The sequence below is a fragment of the Puma concolor genome, chromosome B2 (genome assembly GCF_028749965.1).
Source record: "Puma concolor isolate L17-30 chromosome B2, mPumCon1.1.hap2, whole genome shotgun sequence".
NCBI lineage: Eukaryota > Metazoa > Chordata > Mammalia > Carnivora > Felidae > Puma > Puma concolor.
Window position 1 is genome coordinate 108163796 of NC_141671.1, and position 20152 is coordinate 108183947.

At 39.4% G+C, this 20152-nt stretch overlaps 1 protein-coding gene across 1 annotated transcript in view; it reads left to right on the top strand.

Annotated features, from left to right (window-relative positions):
* The window catches only part of SLC35F1 (solute carrier family 35 member F1), a 410105-nt gene that overhangs the window by 86818 nt on the left and 303135 nt on the right, over positions 1-20152 (top strand). The gene's annotated exons all lie outside the window — the stretch shown is intronic.

The following is a 20152-nucleotide window of genomic DNA, read 5'->3' on the forward strand; positions in this document are numbered from 1 at the left end:
ATGCAACAATTAAAAACTCATTATATTATACATTTCAAATTGGAATACTTCAAGATGTTCACCAAACAGTGCAAAGGAACATCTGAGGCCCTTGAATACCTGCATTTGAGTGGCATAAATGTCTCTGTGTACGTAATCTTTAGCCATATGCTCCATATGTCAAAATATCTTCAAAGAAACTGAATAGTGCCTCTCTCCATTGGCTCACTTCCTTTTGACTTTCAAGGCTTTCAATTAGTGAAGAAAGACAATGGTTCATAAAATCGCTTCAATTTTTTTTCTTAACGTACCTTTAAATTTGTAGGAAAATTAAAGCCAATGTGCATGCACTTATATTGGGCATCTTCTTAAAGTTAGGTTTCCTTTGTTTGCAAGGAGCAGTTGCAGAAATATCACTAGCTTGAATGAAAAGGGGAAATGTATTGCGCACATGGATATGATCCAGGGCTATCTTGTAGAATCCAAAGACAGCTAGTGTGAAGGGGCATCACAAAGGACTAGGCAGGGCTGGAAATGTTTGAAGGCAGGTGGCTGTGTTTTGGTCTCATTCTCACTCTGTCAGGCCATATGGTCTCTTGTTTCCGTTTCTTCCTAGTGTCTGCTTTTGTTTTCTCTTTCTGCAGACCAGTCTTTTCTGCTTCTCCTTTCACATTTTGGAATATGGCCTTTTCACAGCCACCAGAGACGAGCCAAAGTCCCAGTTCCAATTCCTAGCAGACAGAATCTGTTTAACTTAGCTTGGCCCATGGGACCAATCCACTGTGGCCAGGGATATAGGTCTCATAGTTTAAACATGACCATTAGGATCCATTCTTGGGTTGAGGAGAATTTTCAGGAAAAGAAGTGGGAGACTGGGCAGAGTTTCAGAAATTTATCTACTACTTTCCCCAGTTGCCCATGACAGACCAAAAATGAATGGACTACTTATTTATTATATTTGTGAGATTTATTACCCAGATATATTACTGAGATTATATTTGTGTATGTTTTTATATGTTCTGTTTATTTTCTACAAGTGCTCAGGTCCCCTGGGATATTGGGCTGTTTGAAGCTGAATGTTGGAAAAGCTCACTGATTGGCCTGTATCCAAGCTCTGTTCCTGGTCACGTCTACCACTAGGCTTCTGAGGGCAATCTACCTCTGCATGGCTGACCCCAACTCTGCATAGCATGTGTGATCTTCCAACTTCACTAGTGGGAAATTGTTAGTCTATCCCTGCCACCCTGGCGAGTTTTGAAAGATGAGGAATCTCTGTATTTACCCCCCTTTTTAAAGATGACAAAAAGGGTCACATATTTCTGAGGCGCCATTGCTCTCTACTACTTCTAAAGAGCTTTTGTTCTTGACAATCACGGCAGATCCTCCTATTGGAGATGATTTCCAGCAGCCTGTGTTGGACCTCTCATGCTTAGTTCAGTTCCTTGCCTACTATGTGACAGGCAACATGTTGTGTCCTTGGGCTGGAGACACATAAAGAGTTGATTTTCACATTTAGGTAGGTATAGAGACTTAAAAATATACAGGGTACTAAGGAGCACGGGGGAAGGGCATTCAGATGAATGTCTGGGTCTGAAGTGATGTTTCTTATTCCTAAAAGTCCTTTTAGGAGCAAGCCTGTGCCCCACACCTAGCTGCTTTCTCAGTTTCAGTTTCTTCCTGTTCTGCAAAACACCATTGTCATAAATCAGGAAGCATTTATATATATGAGTCTGTTTCAGGGTCCTGTGCATTCATCTGTTTCCACTTGTGTCCATATTGTCTTAAGCATTGCAGTTTTATAGCAAGTTTGCTATCGAGGAATGTAAGTTTTTCAGCTTTCTTCTTCCACTTCCTCCTTTTCCTCATTCTCCTCCTCCTTCAGGATTGTTTTGGCTACTCATTTGCATAACAATTTTAGAATCAGGCTTTCAGTTCCCACCAAGAATTCTAGTGGGGCTTTGATTGGGATTGCTTTGAATTGGCACCTCAATTTTGAAAAACTGATGTGTTTACAACATTGAGTCTTCCAATTGATTTGGTCTTTTAAAAACTATTTTCAATAAAGTTATGTAATTTTTAGCAGTAGAGTCTTGGATATATCTCATTAGATTTATTTGTAGATATTTAATGGGCTTCAGTATTATTAGAAATGGTATTTTTGTTAAAACTTTATTTTTATTTGCTGCTAGTATAGAAATAAAACTCATTATTTTGTGTTTCAATCTACAGTGACTTTGATATATTCACTCATTAATTCTGTTTGAATGTAGATTCTTTTGGATTTTCTGCATCTACAGGAGGTGTTCTGTCTTCTTCCAGCCCAATCCAGCACACCCAGCGAATCTGTTTGCATGGATTTAGGATTTTACCAGAGCTTTGAATTCGAGCTTATTCCACTTTCCGGCTTCTCAAGCAAGGCATCACAAAGCCTGCTTAAAAATAGAGTGGGAGGGGTAGAGGAGAGAGGGTATGGATCCAGGAAGAACAAAAACAAATTAATACTTCAGTAATTATTGCTGCAAATATAAGCCCCTTGCATAGTTAAGTACTGTCCTCTCCCAGACATTCAGATTAAGCTTGTGATTAATCATTTTCTGCCAGGATATTTCTCTAAAACACATTATTTTAATTCTTTTAAATAACTGAAAATTTTCATTGGCAATACCAAATTTAAAATTTTACAGTCCAAGCAGTATACGTTCTAAAGCTGGAAAAAATAGCTGTTCTTTCAGGAGGCTTGAAGCTCGGGGTGGTACAGTCAGAGCCCAACAGTAGGGGGGACATTCGGAAAGGAAAGATCAGGATGCCCAGCTCCATAGAGAGGAGAACACTCAGGCAGACACCCATCACTCCCCCAGAGCTTGATTACTGCAAAGCCAGGGGTTGATCACTGCAGAGTTCCCAGCCCCTAGCAGAGTGCAGGACATAGCAAATGCTCTAGCAATGTTTATTAAATACACAACCAAGGTGAAGAATAATGAGTATCTCGTGTGTGAATCACTCAGAGCCACAATATCATTTTATCCCCAGGTGGGAGGCAAGATGGTGGGTTTTCTGTTTGTCATCATTTCATATCTATCCCAGAGCAGCAAGACTGTCTAGACTGACAGAACATCATACTCCATTCCCTATTTCTTAATTTAGTACATACCAGAAGTGTAAGGATTTCTCAGAGCCACAGAAAACCTCTCTTAAGAGAAAACCAGTAGAGAAACCTAATTAGAATATAGTGACACTCTCAAATATCCCAGCTCTATTTGCGACTGTGCAGAGTTAAAAGAACAGAGTTCTCAGCCCCAGCGCCTCAACTGAGCCTTCTCTGGAGACAAGCCCTTGGTGTGAAAGTTGTCTCAGTGATATTATTTGAACATCAGAGATGTAGCTATCATTAATATTGACCAGCTGCACTGTAACTCTGATTTCTTTTATGCTACAGGGAAATGTGCCAGCACAAAAGGTTTCCCTGGGAGAAGAGAAGTACTGTTACTTCATAGTGTGGAATAAAGTTGGTTTTTTTCTTCTTTTTTTTTAAATTTTAATTCCAGTAGAATTAATATACAGTGTTGTATTGGTTTTGGGTATACAAAGTTGGTTTCTTAGTATTTATTATCAATACTATTCAGGGCCGAGAAAAGGAGGAGATGAGTAGTTGCTGTTTAGTGGCTACAGGTTCAGTTTGGGATGATGAAAAATGTCTGGAGATGGATATTGGTGATGGCTGCACAGCAACATGAATGTACTTAATGACACGGAATTGTTCACTTTAAAATGGTTAAAGATGGGGCGCCTGGGTGGCGCAGTCGGTTAAGCGTCCGACTTCAGCCAGGTCACGATCTCGCGGTCCGTGAGTTCGAGCCCCGCGTCGGGCTCTGGGCTGATGGCTCAGAGCCTGGAGCCTGTTTCCGATTCTGTGTCTCCCTCTCTCTCTGCCCCACCCCCGTTCATGCTCTGTCTCTCTCTGTCCCAAAAATAAAATAAAAACGTTGAAAAAAAAATTTTTTTTAAATGGTTAAAGATGGTAAATTTCATGTTGTGTGTATTTTACCACAATGAAAAAGTCCGTCCTATTTTATGAGTTTTGGGAGGTGCCATATTTCAAGGCAGTTACTGTGACCTCCATAGCAAGAGGGGTAGCAAGGGAGTTTTTAGTATCCAAGTAGCTGATGTGGACTAAAGTCCCAGCTGATTCTTGGCTGGTGCCCTCTCACAGGTCATCTCTGGAGGGGTCACTGCATTCAGGGACCCACCCCTTCTGCCCCCTCCCTGACCCCAGCAACTCCAGCATTGCACTGTGGTAAATAACAGGTCTCCCTCTCCAGCTAGAACAGTTACGGGAACAGCATCCCTGTACCATTTTTAGCTGAACACGTTTTATTCCTTTTTCTGTCCCTGAATGGGAGACCTTCTCTGTGCTGTCAAACCATGCACTGTGCTTTCTGAAAGACTGTCAGCAGTGAGGAACGTGCTTTTCCACTTGTAGCCTGTCAGATCATTCGGGATTCTTCTGCATGTAAAGTGGCCTGTCTGAGGAGAAAGGCCTCCTCCTCAAAATAAGTTTTGGTCTGATTGTCACATGTAGTTTTTATTTTGAGGAGATTTAATCGCAGGCATTTAATTTTGGGACATTCTGAGGCCCTCTTGATTCACCGAAGGGGTTTAAAAAATGAAAATTGGATTGTAATTTCTGACCTTACAAATGATGTGGTTTTTTGTTAATTAAAAAAAAAAAAAAAAAAAAAAAAAAGAGCCCTTCGGCCCCTAGATGGTTTAGTTGGTTCAGTGTCCGACTTTTGGTTTCAGTTCAGGTCATGATCTTGAGGTTCGTGAGTTTGAGCCCCACATTGGGCTCTATGCTGACAGCACGGAGCCTGCTTGGGATTCTCTCTCTCTCTCTCTCTCTCTCTCTCTCTCTCTCACTCTCTCACTACCCCTTCCCTACTCATGGGCATGCACGTGCTCTCTCTCTCTCTTTCTGTCTCTGAAAATAAACAAACTTAAAAAAAAATCCCTCATAAATACAGTATTTAAAGTTAGGTATCCTAAAACTGGGAATAATTACTAAGCTTAGTGTTGGATTTAATTCATTTCCTCAGTGAATACGGATACAGGTTTGTAGTGGTTTATAGGTAGAATAAAGTAAAGCAATAAATATTAATGGCATTGTATGCTTTATAAGAAAAAAAACAACAAAGATGACTAGAACAAAGCTTCCAACTTGATTTTCTTACAATGCTTTTATTGGAAATATCAAGTGCATTTGGCCTTACAAATGACAACGATTTTTTTCCATTTTGCAAGCTGTTTTGTTCTACTTGTAGTGGTGGGTTTTTTGTTTGTTTGTTTGTTTTATTTAGCTTTGTTTTATTTTGTTTTGTTTTGTTTTTGGTAGCAGAGTTGAGCCCAATTTAGGGTATAATTGTGACAGTGATGCTCTTAAATTCAGAACTTTCTTTCTGCCTGAACATCTGATTCAGAGTGGCAGCTGACAGTGATCATTTCCTTTGGTTAGAAATGGTTAAGTGGATAGCTTCCATTTTCAGGGCACTTGAATTATTTGAAAACATTTTTAAAAAGCCATTAGGTGAGACTCTATATCCCAGATACTCCTACTGATATTTAGTGAAGGACTAGAATTCTGAATCCTGAACTAGAATGTGTAGCTAAATGTATATACTAAGGAACTTCTGGATTATTCTGGAGGCCAGTAGGAAGTGTGAATAGTCTTACAAGAATCTCACACTTGGGCTGAGTTTGTGCCATATGCTTCTTTTCTCCCCTAGGGTGGAATGTCTTCTTTAGTTTATTCAGTGGTAAATTTCGAGCACAAGTCACTAGATAAATGAACAAGTATATTATTTTAATAATTTAAAATTCACAAAAGAAATAGGACATTTTGGTGTAGGAAATAGTGCAGCTCAAGGCAACCCATCAGCTATGACTTGCTTGTGTTTATATCCCATTTGGAGGGATTGCACGTATATTAGCTCGCTGGTTCTTAAAATTAATCTGTGAGCAAGTACCTACTGCGTGCTGAGCCCTGCGAGGCGTCAGAGAGCAGATAAGAGAAGATGAAGAGATGACTTTTGCCCTTTAAAAACCTGTTCTCGGGGTGCCGGTTGAGGTCACGCTCAGGTCCTGATCTCACAGTTTGTGAGTTTGAGTCCCACATCAGGCTTGCTGCTGTCAGCCTGTCAGAGCAGAACTTGCTTTGGATCTTCTGTCCCCCTCTATCTGCCCCTTCCCCCCACTTGCGCGGTCTCAAAATGGACTGTTGGAATTTAGCAACATTAATAGGAGAGTGTTGCGTGGGGTTGGGGGGAGAGGAAGGCTAGCCCACGCTGGGGTAGCTGTGCCTCTGTATTAGCTGCAGTTGGAGTGTCAGTCCCATTCACCCAGTCTGCTGCTGGTTCTGCTGTAAGTCTTCAAAAATAACCAGGACTTGGTGAGATTTGCCTAACTTGTGGGAACTAACGATATTATCTTCCAAATATAAAAAAAATTGGGTATAAAGTTATCAGTGAATGTTTCGGTGATTCAGTTAATGTTTTGTCTGATCAGAGAAATGAGCGGACATTCTAATTGCAGAAATTATTGAAAGTGTAGGAAAATATAAATTAGAAAATAAAAATCATTTGTAACTAGGACCAGATCAAGGCATTCAGAGCAAATCAAGAGATTAAGCAAAGAATAGAAGGATATAATCCCTTCAACCCATGTTTGTATTTCGAAATGAAAATACTACCAAACTGCGCAGTAAATATAAAGAAGTCCAACCATATTCTGATTTTTCTCATGATGACTAATTCATTGCTTTTTCTTTTTCAATCATGAAGTTCTTTCAGAAAAAAAAAAAAAATTGTTGCTTTTGCTTTGCTGGTGCCTGAGCCACATTGCTATGCCTGCCTCCTATAACCCAAAGATAATCCTTCTTTTTATTTTGATGTATATTTTTCTAGAATTTTCTTACATAGATAAAAGCAAATTTTATAATTAAGTTTGGGTACTGAACATGTAGCTTTTTTTTTTTTTTTTTAATTCTGAGTTTTCACTTAATACATCATAAGGCTGTTCTCATACCACTAAGAAATCTCTGAAGGCACTTTCAGTGTCAGAGCCATGGCTATATTTAACCAGTCTCTGAGTGTTCCTGGTTTCATATGCTTAAATAAAGTTCTATAAACAGCTTGCAGCATACATCTTTCACTCTATTTCTGATTTTTATTAGTGTTAGTTATCTGGTTTCAGTTTACAGACAGCAAGTCTGTCTCTTGGTATCTTTAACAGTCCAGAGTGGTTTTATTTTTAAAAGGAATAATAAACAACTTTTCCCATTTGATAGAAAAAATAGTATCTTCTTTTACCTTATACTTTTTTGGTTAGTAGCAGAATACATTTTTGCATGTACTTACTAGCCATTTAAAAATTTCTGCTCATGTTCATTGAACATTTTTATCTCATGGTATGAAAATTTTTGTAAGTGCTGTCTTTATATTAAGGATACCAAACTTTAAAAAGTATTTCTTGGGAATATTTCTTAAAAAGTATTTCTTGGGAATCTTTTCTTCGCCTTTTAATTTTATGGCGTATTTAATATAGGAACATTTAATCTAATATAGCTAAATGTATCAGTATGATCTTCTGAATTTGTTCATTACTTAGAAAGCCCTTCCCCACCCTGAGAGCTATATCCAAGTAGATTTTTTCTAGGCTTAATTTTTTCCCCCTTTTTTCTTCTTTTTAACTTCTTGTACATCTTCTGACTAATGTTTTGCACAAGGTATTGTCTATTTCCATCTACCAGTGATTTGACATCATTGTATTTGAAGTGCTCAGTTCTTAACTTTGGGAGATAGGAGACCCAATGGGTCATCATTCCTTGTCTTAGTATTCTGAAATCTTCTCCTGCACATTAGGCAGGTGTGAACAATCCAACCACTCCCTTAACTTCCCCTCTTCATTTCCTTTTCTTTGCATTTAGGTCCCTCACCGCCTCTCATCCTCTCCCAACTATCATGTGAGGAATACAAAATCTATCTTCTGTCTCTTCAGCTGGAGATGTGTGAAGACCTGGTCACAGAGGAGTCAAAGTAGGAAATATGCTGACTTTGCACATCATATGCCTTTCTGACTGACAGAAATTGCTGACTTTTGTAGCTGTTGGGAGATATTTCCTATTTAGCTCCACTTATTTTCCTGTGAGACAGATTTTTTTTTTTTCATGGAATGGCTTAAAGTTGTTGTTTTAATGCAAAGAAGGCACAGTCAGAAGTGAAAGATTTTCAAAGCTAGAAAGGTGCAGAGAGAAATTCAGTTTCTTATTTTGAGATTAATTGATAGTCTTTCCAGGAGTCATCCGTATTTCTGGAGTATTTTAGTTTCATTAGCTTCATCCCTCTACAATCTATACCAGAAAGATAGGATTTTTGCAGATGGCAGTGGGCCATGCTTCATTTCTGGTCAAATCACATCATAATGATACCACTTATTCATCCATAAAAGCTTGTGGAAGTGCACTGAACATCTGCACATAATGCAGCCATTCATGCAAAGAAAGCCGAGGACCCTGTTTATCACAAGGGATCTGCGAGCTCTCTCTTCCTGCTCAGTCTGTCTCAGGAGTTTCAACTGTCCTGGGAGAGAAGTGCCAACAGCCCATTAGCCTGATGAGCCAATCCATAGAAACATGCTCTCTTTGCCCTCGCAGATGCCTGGCCAGAGCCGGAGAGCAGCCAACGTGATTTAGTTCTGGAGCTCATCAGCATCATCTTCCTTCTTTATCCCTTTACTCCTGAAAACATTACTATGGTAATGTTTACTGGGGACCACACGGTCTGCATAAACTTAGCCAAAACAAGTTTGAAATTTTTGAAATCAGAGCAATCCCTTAAACAGATGCTGATACAGAAGTACTAGTTCAATGCAAAGCATAATAATAGTTCTCTATTTCAAGTCACCGTAAATATGCTTTCACTTGTCCAGTTAATAGATTTTTATTAAGCAGGTACCGTATGCCGGTAATACAGAGATAGTGAACGAGGAAGAAGTTGTTTTACATCCTTCAGTGTAGTTCAAGTACAACAAAAGATTCTGGACTAATCCTTTGAGAACTTTTCTTTATAATTTTCCTGGAGATCAATTCAGCTTTAACTTTTTGTAATTATTGCATAATTTAGATCAGAGCTTGAGGAAAAGTCTAGCAATCTGAACAGTGTCCCTTCTGACAGTGTCCTTAACTTGTTCAGCTTCAAATAGCTTTCTTGTTTTCTTAACTGACGTGTATTTTACATTTACCCATAACACACTCCTCAACCCATATCTGTTGTAAATAATGGTGGTACAATGGGTAGGAACCTACAGTCCCAGGATGAATCCAAATATAAATGTATTAGTTTTTTTATTAAATTGAGGCATATTTGACATATAATATTATATTAATTTCAAGTGTATAATGTATTCATTTTTTATTGCTGCTGTAACAAATTACCACAAATTTAATGGCTTAAAAACAACACAGATGTTCTTCCACACTTCTGTGGGTCAGAAGTCTGAGTATATGTGGCTGGTTTCTCTGCACTGGGTTTCATGAGGCAGAAATTAAGGTGTCAGCCAGCCTGACCTCTTGTCTGAGGGTGCTGTACTCATTCAGATTGTTGGCAGAGTTCAGTTCCTGTGGTTGTAAGACTGAGGTCCCAGTTTCCTTTCTGAGCGCAAGCTGAGAGCCTTTCTCAGTTCTCAAAGGGCACCTGCCTCTCTTGGAACATTCCCTGCTTCCATCTTCAAACCAGAAATCTTGCATCTCTTGGAACTTAACACTTTCAATCTCTCTGACCCTCTCTTCTGCTACCTCTCTCTCTCATTCTAGTCAGAGAAAGTTCTGTTAAGGACTCATGTGGTTAGATTGATTCCACCTGGACATTGCAGGGTACTTTCCCAATTTTAAAATCTGTAACCTTAATTTCATCTAGATAGTCCCTCTTGCCATGGAATGCAACATATTCACAGGTTCCAGGGATTAGGATGTGGACATATTTGTGGAGCTATTTTGCCTTCCACAGCTTCCAAAGACCTCCTCAAAAGAGCTCTTTCTGACTATTCAGATCCTTACCACAATGCTATGAGATGGGTACTATGTAGCCCAATTTTATGGGTGAGGAAAGTGAAGTTCAGAGAAGGTTGGGAACTTGCTCAAAGCCTTGCAGCTAATAATGTTGTCATTGGAATCACCAAAGCTACTGCATTACATCTGTGAAAAATGAGTCATATAAAATATTGTTGATTGATTGGATATGGTTTTTTTTAGTTTTTTAATATTTATTTTTGAGAGAGAGATAGAGCATGACCAGGGGAGGGACAGAGAGAGAGGGAGACACAGAATCTGAAGCAGGCTATTTCTCAGCTGTCAGCACAGAGCCCAACACAGGGCTCGAACTCAGGAATTGTGAGATCATGACCTGAGCCAAAGTTAGATGCTTAACCGACTGAGCCACCCATGTACCCTGATCAGGTATTTGTTGATGTGATTAAATAATTTGGTAAAGTTAAACTTCATCAGAATGTTTCGGACTCTCCAAAAAACTAAGATGGCTGAGAACATGTATGCACCTTCTTGAATAATTTCTGCATCAGATGTTTACACTCCTTGTTTTCTATCAGTTTTTCAGGCGAACCAATTAATACAACTTAAAACGTTATTATGGAGTGAGAATACTAATGCCTTGTCATTGGTATATTTGGCATCTCAGTAGTCTAGTCTGCAAGTCCGATTTGATAACATCACACTCTTTGAGGTAGCACTTTGAATTAGCATCCTTTGAATTTAGCACCCCTGACATCTCACCTAATGTGGGAGTCTGCTAGGCACTATTTCCAACTCTCCAGACTCATCCAGCTTGAGTTTCTTCTCACTACTAGAATATTAACAGTGTCACAGTCTGCTATTTTTGCAAGGTAGTCATTTTTACCAGTGGATAGCTTTAATAGTTATTTCTTCTATCATAAAGTACAAATCTTGCTTCCACCATTTTCCACCCCCAATATTTATTATGAACTTTAGGAAACATTTCCAACATATTTCCCAGAAGGAAGAAAATTGGACAAATATATCCAAGTGTTCTGCTAAATACCAGTGAAGGCCTTTGGGAATTTCACTCAAATTTAAGTTCAGCGAAGGCAAGGATATTGTCTTATACACCCAGTGCATTGGCAAACAGAAGTGCTAAGTATTTATTGAATGAATGAAGCGATAGATGGATGATGATTTACATTTTCCACATATACCAAAGAGAAACATATTTAAGTTCTGCTTAAGAAATGAGGAAATACATTTTATTGGGATGTTTTAATAGACTGGATGGATTGTATTATATAGAAAGAATGTGTATGTATAATTTTCATTTTTCACAAAGGGAGATGCCATTGTTGAATAAATTTTAAAGGAAATAAAACATCAGTATGGGGGAATCCTTAATGCCATGTTCCATATTTGGAGAAATAAGTATCCTCCATGGCTGAGGGAACATTATAAAGGCTAGCATATAGCAAGTAATTATCTTTTCAATGTGATGTTTTCCGAAATCCCCGGTTAAAAATATGAAAACTCTACATTTGTATTTTTTTAAATGAAAAGTTGAAAGAAAATATTTCAGTGTTAAGATTCTGCAGTGATTTTAGCACAGATTTTTAAAACCCAAAGGCATTAGAGTTGTGCAAAAGTGAACATTTGCATGATGGTGCTGAAGAAGAATTTCTTTTTTCCCAGTTTAAATAATGGCTTTTCCAGCTCTTTTTTGATCCTGTCTCAGGTGATTACTTGGTATGAGAGACATTGTCTCGACGTATTCAAAAAATTACCTTTTCTCATGATGTGAGACTTTCCAAACTGTCTGGAAGAAAAGGCGTAAGAGAGAAGAAAAAAGTAGTATCAGAAGTAAGACCCTCGACATTATTTTTGAGAACTTCAAACAAATTTGGCAGTCATTCTTACAACTCTAAACGTGCTACTTTTAGATCGGTTTTCGATTTTTCAGTTGTGTGTGCTTTTTGGAGGTTGCTTTATCTCTCTTTTCTTTTTTCAATATATGAAGTTTATTGTCAAATTGGCTTCCATACAACACCCAGTGCTCATCCCAAAAGGTGCCCTCCTCAATACCCATCACCCACCCTCCCCTCCCTCCCTGCTTTATCTCTTCATGCCATAGCCGTGAAGCCAGTCTTCATCGCTGTTGACGTCTCTGCACACAGTATTCAGATTATGCCCAATAAGTCCACCAGCACACACACTGCACACTACTTCATTTAGGACCTACAACCACGTGTGAACTTCAGTGAAGTTCAGTTATAAGGTTATCAGTTGAATCTCAGTGTAAAATAGATTAGGATGCGTGTATGATCTTTCAAGACTCTGCCACATCAGAATTTCCTTTGCTGTGGGATGAGTGCCCGTGTGTGTGTGTGTGTGTGTGTGTGTGTGTGCTTAGCCCTGTCTGAGGAGATTCAGATGGCCCTTCTAATAAACCCAGAATGATGAAAACCCCCAAAATAATGAAAAGATTATTTCTGAGATTCCACAGACTTAGTTAACTGTAGCATCATGATAATGTCCTGGAATGCACAGGCCCAGATGTAGTAGGTTCTGGTTGGTTCTGGGCCTGGCTGTCCTGGCAGCCTACAGGCTGTGGTCTCTGGATGAGTTTCATCCATTAGAATGGGTGTCCTTCATGTAGTGCCGCCCTGGTTAGAGGTCTGGGCACTGGTGTGCTTCTCTTTATCTCGGCCTTCTGTTCACACGTTGAGACAGAGTCATGGAGGAGAAAAATCTCAATGACTCAGTTTTCTCATCAGTAAAATGGTAATCATAGTGCTGTGTTACTGTGACCATTGAATGAATTAATACATGTAAAGCCCAAAAGTTATGCTTCATCCCTAACTTTATATTCATGATTTTACATTCCTTTTCTTAAAAGTTGTATAAAGCTTCAGGTCCCAGAAAATGTCCTACCCGGCAGGCAGAAGTGAGAAAAACGGTCACTATTCCCACAAAGGAGATGAGGCAGGAGTGGAGGACCACAACATCGTTCATAACACGAGAATAACGACATCTTGGCTACCTCACAGAGATATTGTCAGGTTCAAAGAAAGAATGCATGTGAAAGTAACTTAAAAATATAAGTTACCAAGTTATTATTATTATTTTTTTTTATTGTTTACAGCTTTATGCAAGTCCTGTACTTTGCAAGTAACTTAAAAATATAAGTTACCAAGTTGTTTATTGTTATTGTTATTATTATTATTATTATTATTATTTACAGCTTTGTGTGCAAGTCCTGTATTTTGCAAACACAGTAGGCAATCTGGATATATGTACAGCAGGCCACCTTCTTTTTTGTTATATTTCTGTGAAGCATTCATTTCTTTCTCAAAGATGGTGATTGCACAGGATAATTTAGGTGTAGGGAGAGTGTTATTTTGAAGTTTTTTTTTTACTTGTTTTTTTTTTTACTTTTTTTTTTAATTTACATGCAAATTAGTATATAGTGCAACAATGATTTCAGGAGTAAATTCCTTAATGCCCCTTACCCATTTAGCCCATCCCCCCTCCCACAACCACTCCAGTAACCCTCAGTTTGTTCTCCATATTTATGAGTCTCTTCTGTTTTGTCCCCCTCCCTGTTTTTATGTTATTTTTGTTTTCCTTCCCTTATGTTCATCTGTTTTGTCTCTTAAAGTCCTCATATGAGTGAAGTCATATGATCTTTGTCTTTCTCTCACTGACTGATTTTGCTTAGCATAATACCCTCCAGTTCCATCCACGTAGTTGCAAATGGCAACTATGTATTGCCAAGGAATACTCCATTGTATATATATACCACATCTTCTTTATCCATTCATCCATCAGTGGACATTTGGGCTCTTTCCAAACTTTGGCTATTGTTGATAGTACTGCTATAAACATGGGGGTGCATGTGTCCCTTTGAAACAGCACACCTGTATCCGGTGGGTAAATGCCTAGTAGTGCAATTGCTGGGTCGTAGGGTAGTTCTATTTTTAGCTTTTTGAGGAACCTCCATACTGTTTTCCAGAATGGCTGCACCAGCTTGCATTGCCACCAGCAATGCAAAAGAGATCCTCTTTCTCCGCATCCTGGCCAACATCTGTTGTTGCCTGAGTTGTTAATGTTAGCCGTTCTGACAGGTGTAAGGTGGTATCTCATTGTGGTTTTGATTTGTATTTCCCTGATGATGAGTGATGTGGAGCATTTTTTCATGTGTCGGTTGGCCACCTGGATGTCTTCTTTGGAGAAGTGTCTATTCATGTCTTTTGCCCGTTTCTTCACTGGATTATTTGTTTTTTGGGTGTTGAGTTTGGTAAGTTCTTTATAGATTTTGGATACTAACTCTTTATCTGATATGTCATTTGCAAATATCTTCTCCCATTCTGTCAGTTGCCTTTTAGTTTTGCTGATTGTTTCCTTCTCTGTGCAGAAGCTTTTTGTTTTGATGAGGTCCTAATAGTTCCTTCTTGCTTTTGTTTCCCTTGCCTCCCGAGACATGTTGAGTAAGAAATTGCTGTGGGCAAGATCAAATTGCTTTTTGCTTGCTTTCTCCTCGAGGATTTTGATGGCTTTCTGTCTTACCTCTTCCTGAGGTCTTTCATCCATTTTGAGTTTCTTTTTGTGTATGGTGTAAGAAAGTGGTCCAGGTTCATTCTTCTGCATGTTGCTGTCCAGTTTTCCCAGAACCACTTTCTGAAGAGACTGTCTTTATTCCATTGAATATTCTTTCCTGCTTTGTCAAAGATTAGTTGGCCATGTGTTTGTGGGTCCATTTCTGGGTTCTCTATTCTGTTCCATTGATCTGAGTGTCTGTTCTTGTGCCAGTACCATACTGTCTTGATGATTACAGCTTTGTAGTATAGCTTGAAGTCTGGGATTGTGATGCCTCCTGCTTTGGTTTTCCTTTTCAAGATTGCTTTGGCTATTCGGGGTCTTTTCTGGCTCCATACAAATTTTAGGATTATTTGTTCTAGCTCTGTGAAAAATGCTGGTGTTATTTTGATAGGGATTGCATTTAATATGTAGATCGCTTTGGTTGGTGTCAACATTTTAACAATATTTGTTCTTCCTATCCAGGAGCATGGGATCTTTTTCCATTTTTTTGTGTCTTCTTCACAATTTCTTTCATAAGCTTTCTATAGTTTTCAGTGTATAGATTTTTTACCTCTTTGGTTAGGTTTAATCCTAGGTATTTTATGTTTTTTGGTGCAACTGTAAATGGGATCGATTCCTTGATTTCTCTTTCTGTCGCTTCATTGTTGGTTTATAGGAATGCAACCGATTTCTGTGTGTTGATTTTATATCCTGCAACTTTGCTGAATTCATGAATCAATTCTAGCAGTTTTGTGGTGGAATCTTTTGGGTTTTCCATAGAGAGTATCATGTCATCTGCGAAGAGTGAAATTTCGACCTCCTCCTGGCCAGTTTGGATGCCTTTTATTTCTTTGTGTTGTCTGATTGTAGAGGCTAAGACTTCGAGTACTATGTTGAATAACAGTGGCGAGAGTGGACATCCCTGTCTTGTTCCTGACCTTAGGTTGAAGTTCTTATTGGAAATGAAGTTGTTCATTTCAAATCTTGAAATTGAGTAACCCTTCTAAATGCTGCTATAGAGATAATATCAGCAGAAACTTTTGGGGTTCCATTTAGCATCCAGACTTTCTATTTTATCACAGAGAGTTTTAGCAGTGATTCAAAGTGCTTCTTTCAATTGTGAATATCTTGCTTAATGTCTGAAACTTAAATCCTTGTGAAGTATGCTAACCATTTGTTTGGAACACAAAGTTCTAATCATACTAGAGTCTGTCCTAACATCACCCAAATTTCAGATAAATTAAACTCAAAATCCAAGAATTTATATTGAGTGTCTGCTATGTATCAGGAATAGTTCTAGTTGCTGAGCATATAAAAGCAAGTAAAATACAGCCCTTGCTCTCAGGGAGCTCACAGTCTAGGATGGAGAAATAGACAAACACATAACAAGTAACAACTTGAACAATTCGATGGATGTTGTGGCAGAGGTATTCATTCGCAGGTGTTGGAGTGTGACAAGAGAAGCGTCTTCACTTAGATGGGTCCAAGAAGGACTTCCAGAGGAGAGGACAGACAGACATGTAAAGTATGCCTAGAACACAGTGAAACAGAGAAGGAGAGGAAAGGCATGGAAGAATGGAACAGCCTGCTGTGTCCAGAGCATGGTCCCAATATGTGCCTGCCTGCTCACCATGTGCGCGATGTTATGCAGCAGAGAGAAAGCAGGCCTTAGGAAGCCTCCAGTGGGACACTTAGGAATTTGGCTGATGTTGTAGAAATCACGGAAGTCACTGAAAGGCATCTTCCCTCTCTCTGTCAATGAAACCACTTTCCTCCAGTCACACAGATTTAAAACCACAGCATCTTCTTTACTTTTTCTCTCCCTGTACTGTTCTCCAAACCATGTTATAACTCTCCTTTTAATCTGTCCTTCGTGGTGTCTCTAGACTTTCCCTCATCTTACTATTTTGCCTTGTTTTTGGCTCATCTTCCCAATATGGGATCACTGCCAGGGCCCCCTGAATGCTGCCCCTGCCTCCCTATTCTCCTCTCCTCCAGTGTGTTCGATATACCTACCCATGGACAGTTAATTTACTTAAATCACTTTAGCTTTAGAAGCCTTTAGCAGGTTTCTGTAACTCATGGATTTCCTCCAAATACAATATATAAATATTGACTTGGAATGAGCTGAAAACATCTTCACTTGGTCCACCGAGCCCATGAAGAAGCACCAACCAGCCAGTCGTCCACCCTCAACTGGACTGCCCTTCTCCCTGGTACACACCCTCTGATCCAGCCAGATTGGCTTCTCGTGCTCCTTCCTCCCAGCTGTGCCACCAACCTTGCTCTGTGCCCCCATCCCTAGGGATTGTTTCTTCCTCTCCATTTCATTTGCTGCCTCTGCCACACACACTCCAGCACGTCTTGGCACAGACATGCTACCTAGATGTGTTAATTATTATTGAGTTATTATTTTGTAATTGTATTTGATTTCTTCAAATACATTTCAAACTCCTTGAGGGGAAAATTTGTAAGATAATCCATCAAGCACTTAGCACAATGCATGGCACGTAATAGACCCGATAAATTATAATTCTTCTTACTTTGTTTTTTTTTTTCGTCTGTTTTGAGGATATTGCTTCTTTGCATCCCTACAACAACTAGCAAAAGAGGCCCTCAAAAGGATGTGCCATCCCAACTGAGCAGTTTGCTCAACATTACTATAAATGTCTGGCAAAATGCTGAGTGTTGCAAAGAAAAGGTTTTCTGCTTGCAGTTTGAAAATTTTAAAGGTATCTGATTCCAGTCATGCTCTCAGATGGAACTTTTTTTTAATTGTTAGAGTGTATCTTTTATTATTAAAAATTCAATACTTATTGCAAAAATTTCCAAGGATGTGAAGTATACATAATAAAAAGGAAATATCCTTCGATCCTCAGCCCCCAGAATTCACTCCGAGAGGTAGCTCCTGAAATGAACAGTTCTTTAACCACTCTGTTATGGTACATGGTAGGAACTTGCAAGGCACTACAGATTTGTTAAGTGTATGCTGAGTCATCAAATAACTATGTTCATTATTTTCCTAATTCTTAAGAGAACATTTTATTCAATAATAAATTAACTTATTTATTCAATATTTATTAACTCAACAATACTGTTTATTGACCACCTGCTACATGCCGGATATGCTAGGCAGTGGAGAGCCTTGGTATAATACTCATGGTGTATAATTCCCATGAGCTACTTCATAGTAGCTCTATTCATTATTTGATGGCTGTGTTCCCATCCCAAGTGTAGCTCTGTGTATTAAAGGACAGTTCAACCACTGGAGCCTGGAGCCCATGTTTTTTCATTATATATACTGAATTTATCTTCTCCAGCACTCTGCCCATTCACATGACGTCATCATATGCTCATGGCTTTTTCCCCTTTGTGTTAGATTGCTGTGGCTTTGTAACAAATGACCACGAACGTAGTAACTTAAAACAGCACCCATTTATTATCTCACATTTCTGTGGGTCAGGAGTCCGGATAGGGCTTCACTGGGTTCTCCGCTCAGGGTTTCTCTAGGTCAGGCTGCAATTCTCAAGTGGAGCTGAGAGTCCTCTTTTCAGCTCATGTTGGGGCATTCAGTTCCCTGTGGTTTTAAGATTGATATCCCCATTGTATCTTGCGAGTTGTTGGCCAGAGGCTGCTCTCAGCGACAGGAGACCTGGTCCAACCTCTGTGGTCTCCACAGGTCTTTTCACAACATAGATGGGTTTCTTTTTTTCAGGATGGCAGGAGTGCATCTCTCTGGCTCCGGATCCCTTCTGATCTGCTCCTGATCCTTCTGATCACTGCACCCTAATGAGGGCATGACTATCTTATATTCACAGGTTCCGCCTGCACTCCAGGGGAGGGATTATGCAGTGCGTCCACATCGGGGAGCTGGAATTTGAGGGGGCATCTTAGAATTCTCCCTTCCACACCCGTGTGTAGCATCAATATGTTGATGTCAATATTTACGTTAATTGCAGGTTTGATATTGAAAAACAAAGCAGAGGTTGGACCATGAGGAGGTTTACTACAAGAGGCACAGTATGTGGCCGCCTTCCTTGTTTGGCACTCGCAGGTGATGGTTGCCAGCTGGGCCATAGGCCTGACCTTATATGGGGAGCATTTTAATGCTTTCGCCGAAATAGTCCAAGGATGAAAACTTAGCTCACAATTCAGGAAAGGGTAAGGGAACCTTTTCTGGAATTTACTTAGAGGAGAATTTAAACTTATATTCAATGCTAGCGATAGACCAGATTAGACCTAAGCAGATGGCCAGTGACAACTGCAGATGGTAGCAGCCTCAGTTTGAAGAGTCTGTCTATTGCTGTGGGGAATAACAATCTTTAATATTTTCCTTCCACTGTCCAAATTCCCTCTGGAGTTGCTTTCTTTGCACTTTTCCTTGGAATCTGGCTCTTCTGCTCATGTTTTCGTTTCTGTTAGTAAAAACTAAAGACCTATATGAAGAATTTCAGATGGCAGTATTATAATTATTGAACATGCCACATCGGAGAACTTAAACTCCCGATAGCCCTAAAAAATATGTGCTGTCACAGCACTCTGTGCTGCCCTGAGTGCCATTTATCATTTCCTGTATGTGGAGTCAGCTGACAACCAGCGAATCAAGTGAAAGATAAATGGTGTTGGATTTGATGCATACAGTTGTTTCTTTATTCTGCAAATATTTTGAGTGCCTGTCATGTGCCAGGCACTGTGCTGATGCTTGGCATGCAGCAGAGAACAGGACAGATCTAGCTCCTGTCTTCAAGGGTGAGGGATAGGGACATTAGACAGGCTGGAGAGAACCTAAAGATCCTTGTGTTCCTTAATTCTCTAGACTGAGACATTTTGCTTATTTTACAGATGGCCAAATGAAAGTGTATCAACGAATTAAGGATACTTGAGGTTAGGGAATGGGAAGCGTCACATAAGTAATGAAATTCCATCTCCCCATTTTTAAATCCAAGGAGAACTCAGAGGAAAATGAAATAGGTATGAAGAATAGTGAAATCACTGATCTGCTCTTCTTTTGCATTCCTGGGCCCTGCACTAATGCGATTAGACAATTTTGCCCAGGTTCACAGAGCTAATTAGAGGCAAGGCAGCAATTTGACTCTTCCAAGTCCAATTGTCTTTTGACTACAGTTCCATAAAATACTTTAATATCCTCTATTCTTTCTTCATTGCCATTTTCTAGCGTGCTTACAATTATTCACTCAGTAACACTACTTTCAAAATAACAACCTCAGTTCCTAAGTATAGATTTTATTCTCAGTTTCTCTAAAGATTTGTAGTCCAAATTGGTTCAACCATATTCTCAGATATTTCCTCTCAGATTTGTGTTCTACCTACGTCTACCCAAGGGTAAATTTTTCCTGGTCTGCGGCATCCCGCTGCCAGATGAAGGAATGTTGTTGTTTTATTTAGAAGGAAATTTGCATGCTAGGGGAGTGAGCATTTGGAACCTTAATGACTGCATATTTTACGTTTGACCCCCGAAGACAGAAAGTGTTCCCCAAATCCAAGTTTGGGTGCCCATCAGCCAACACT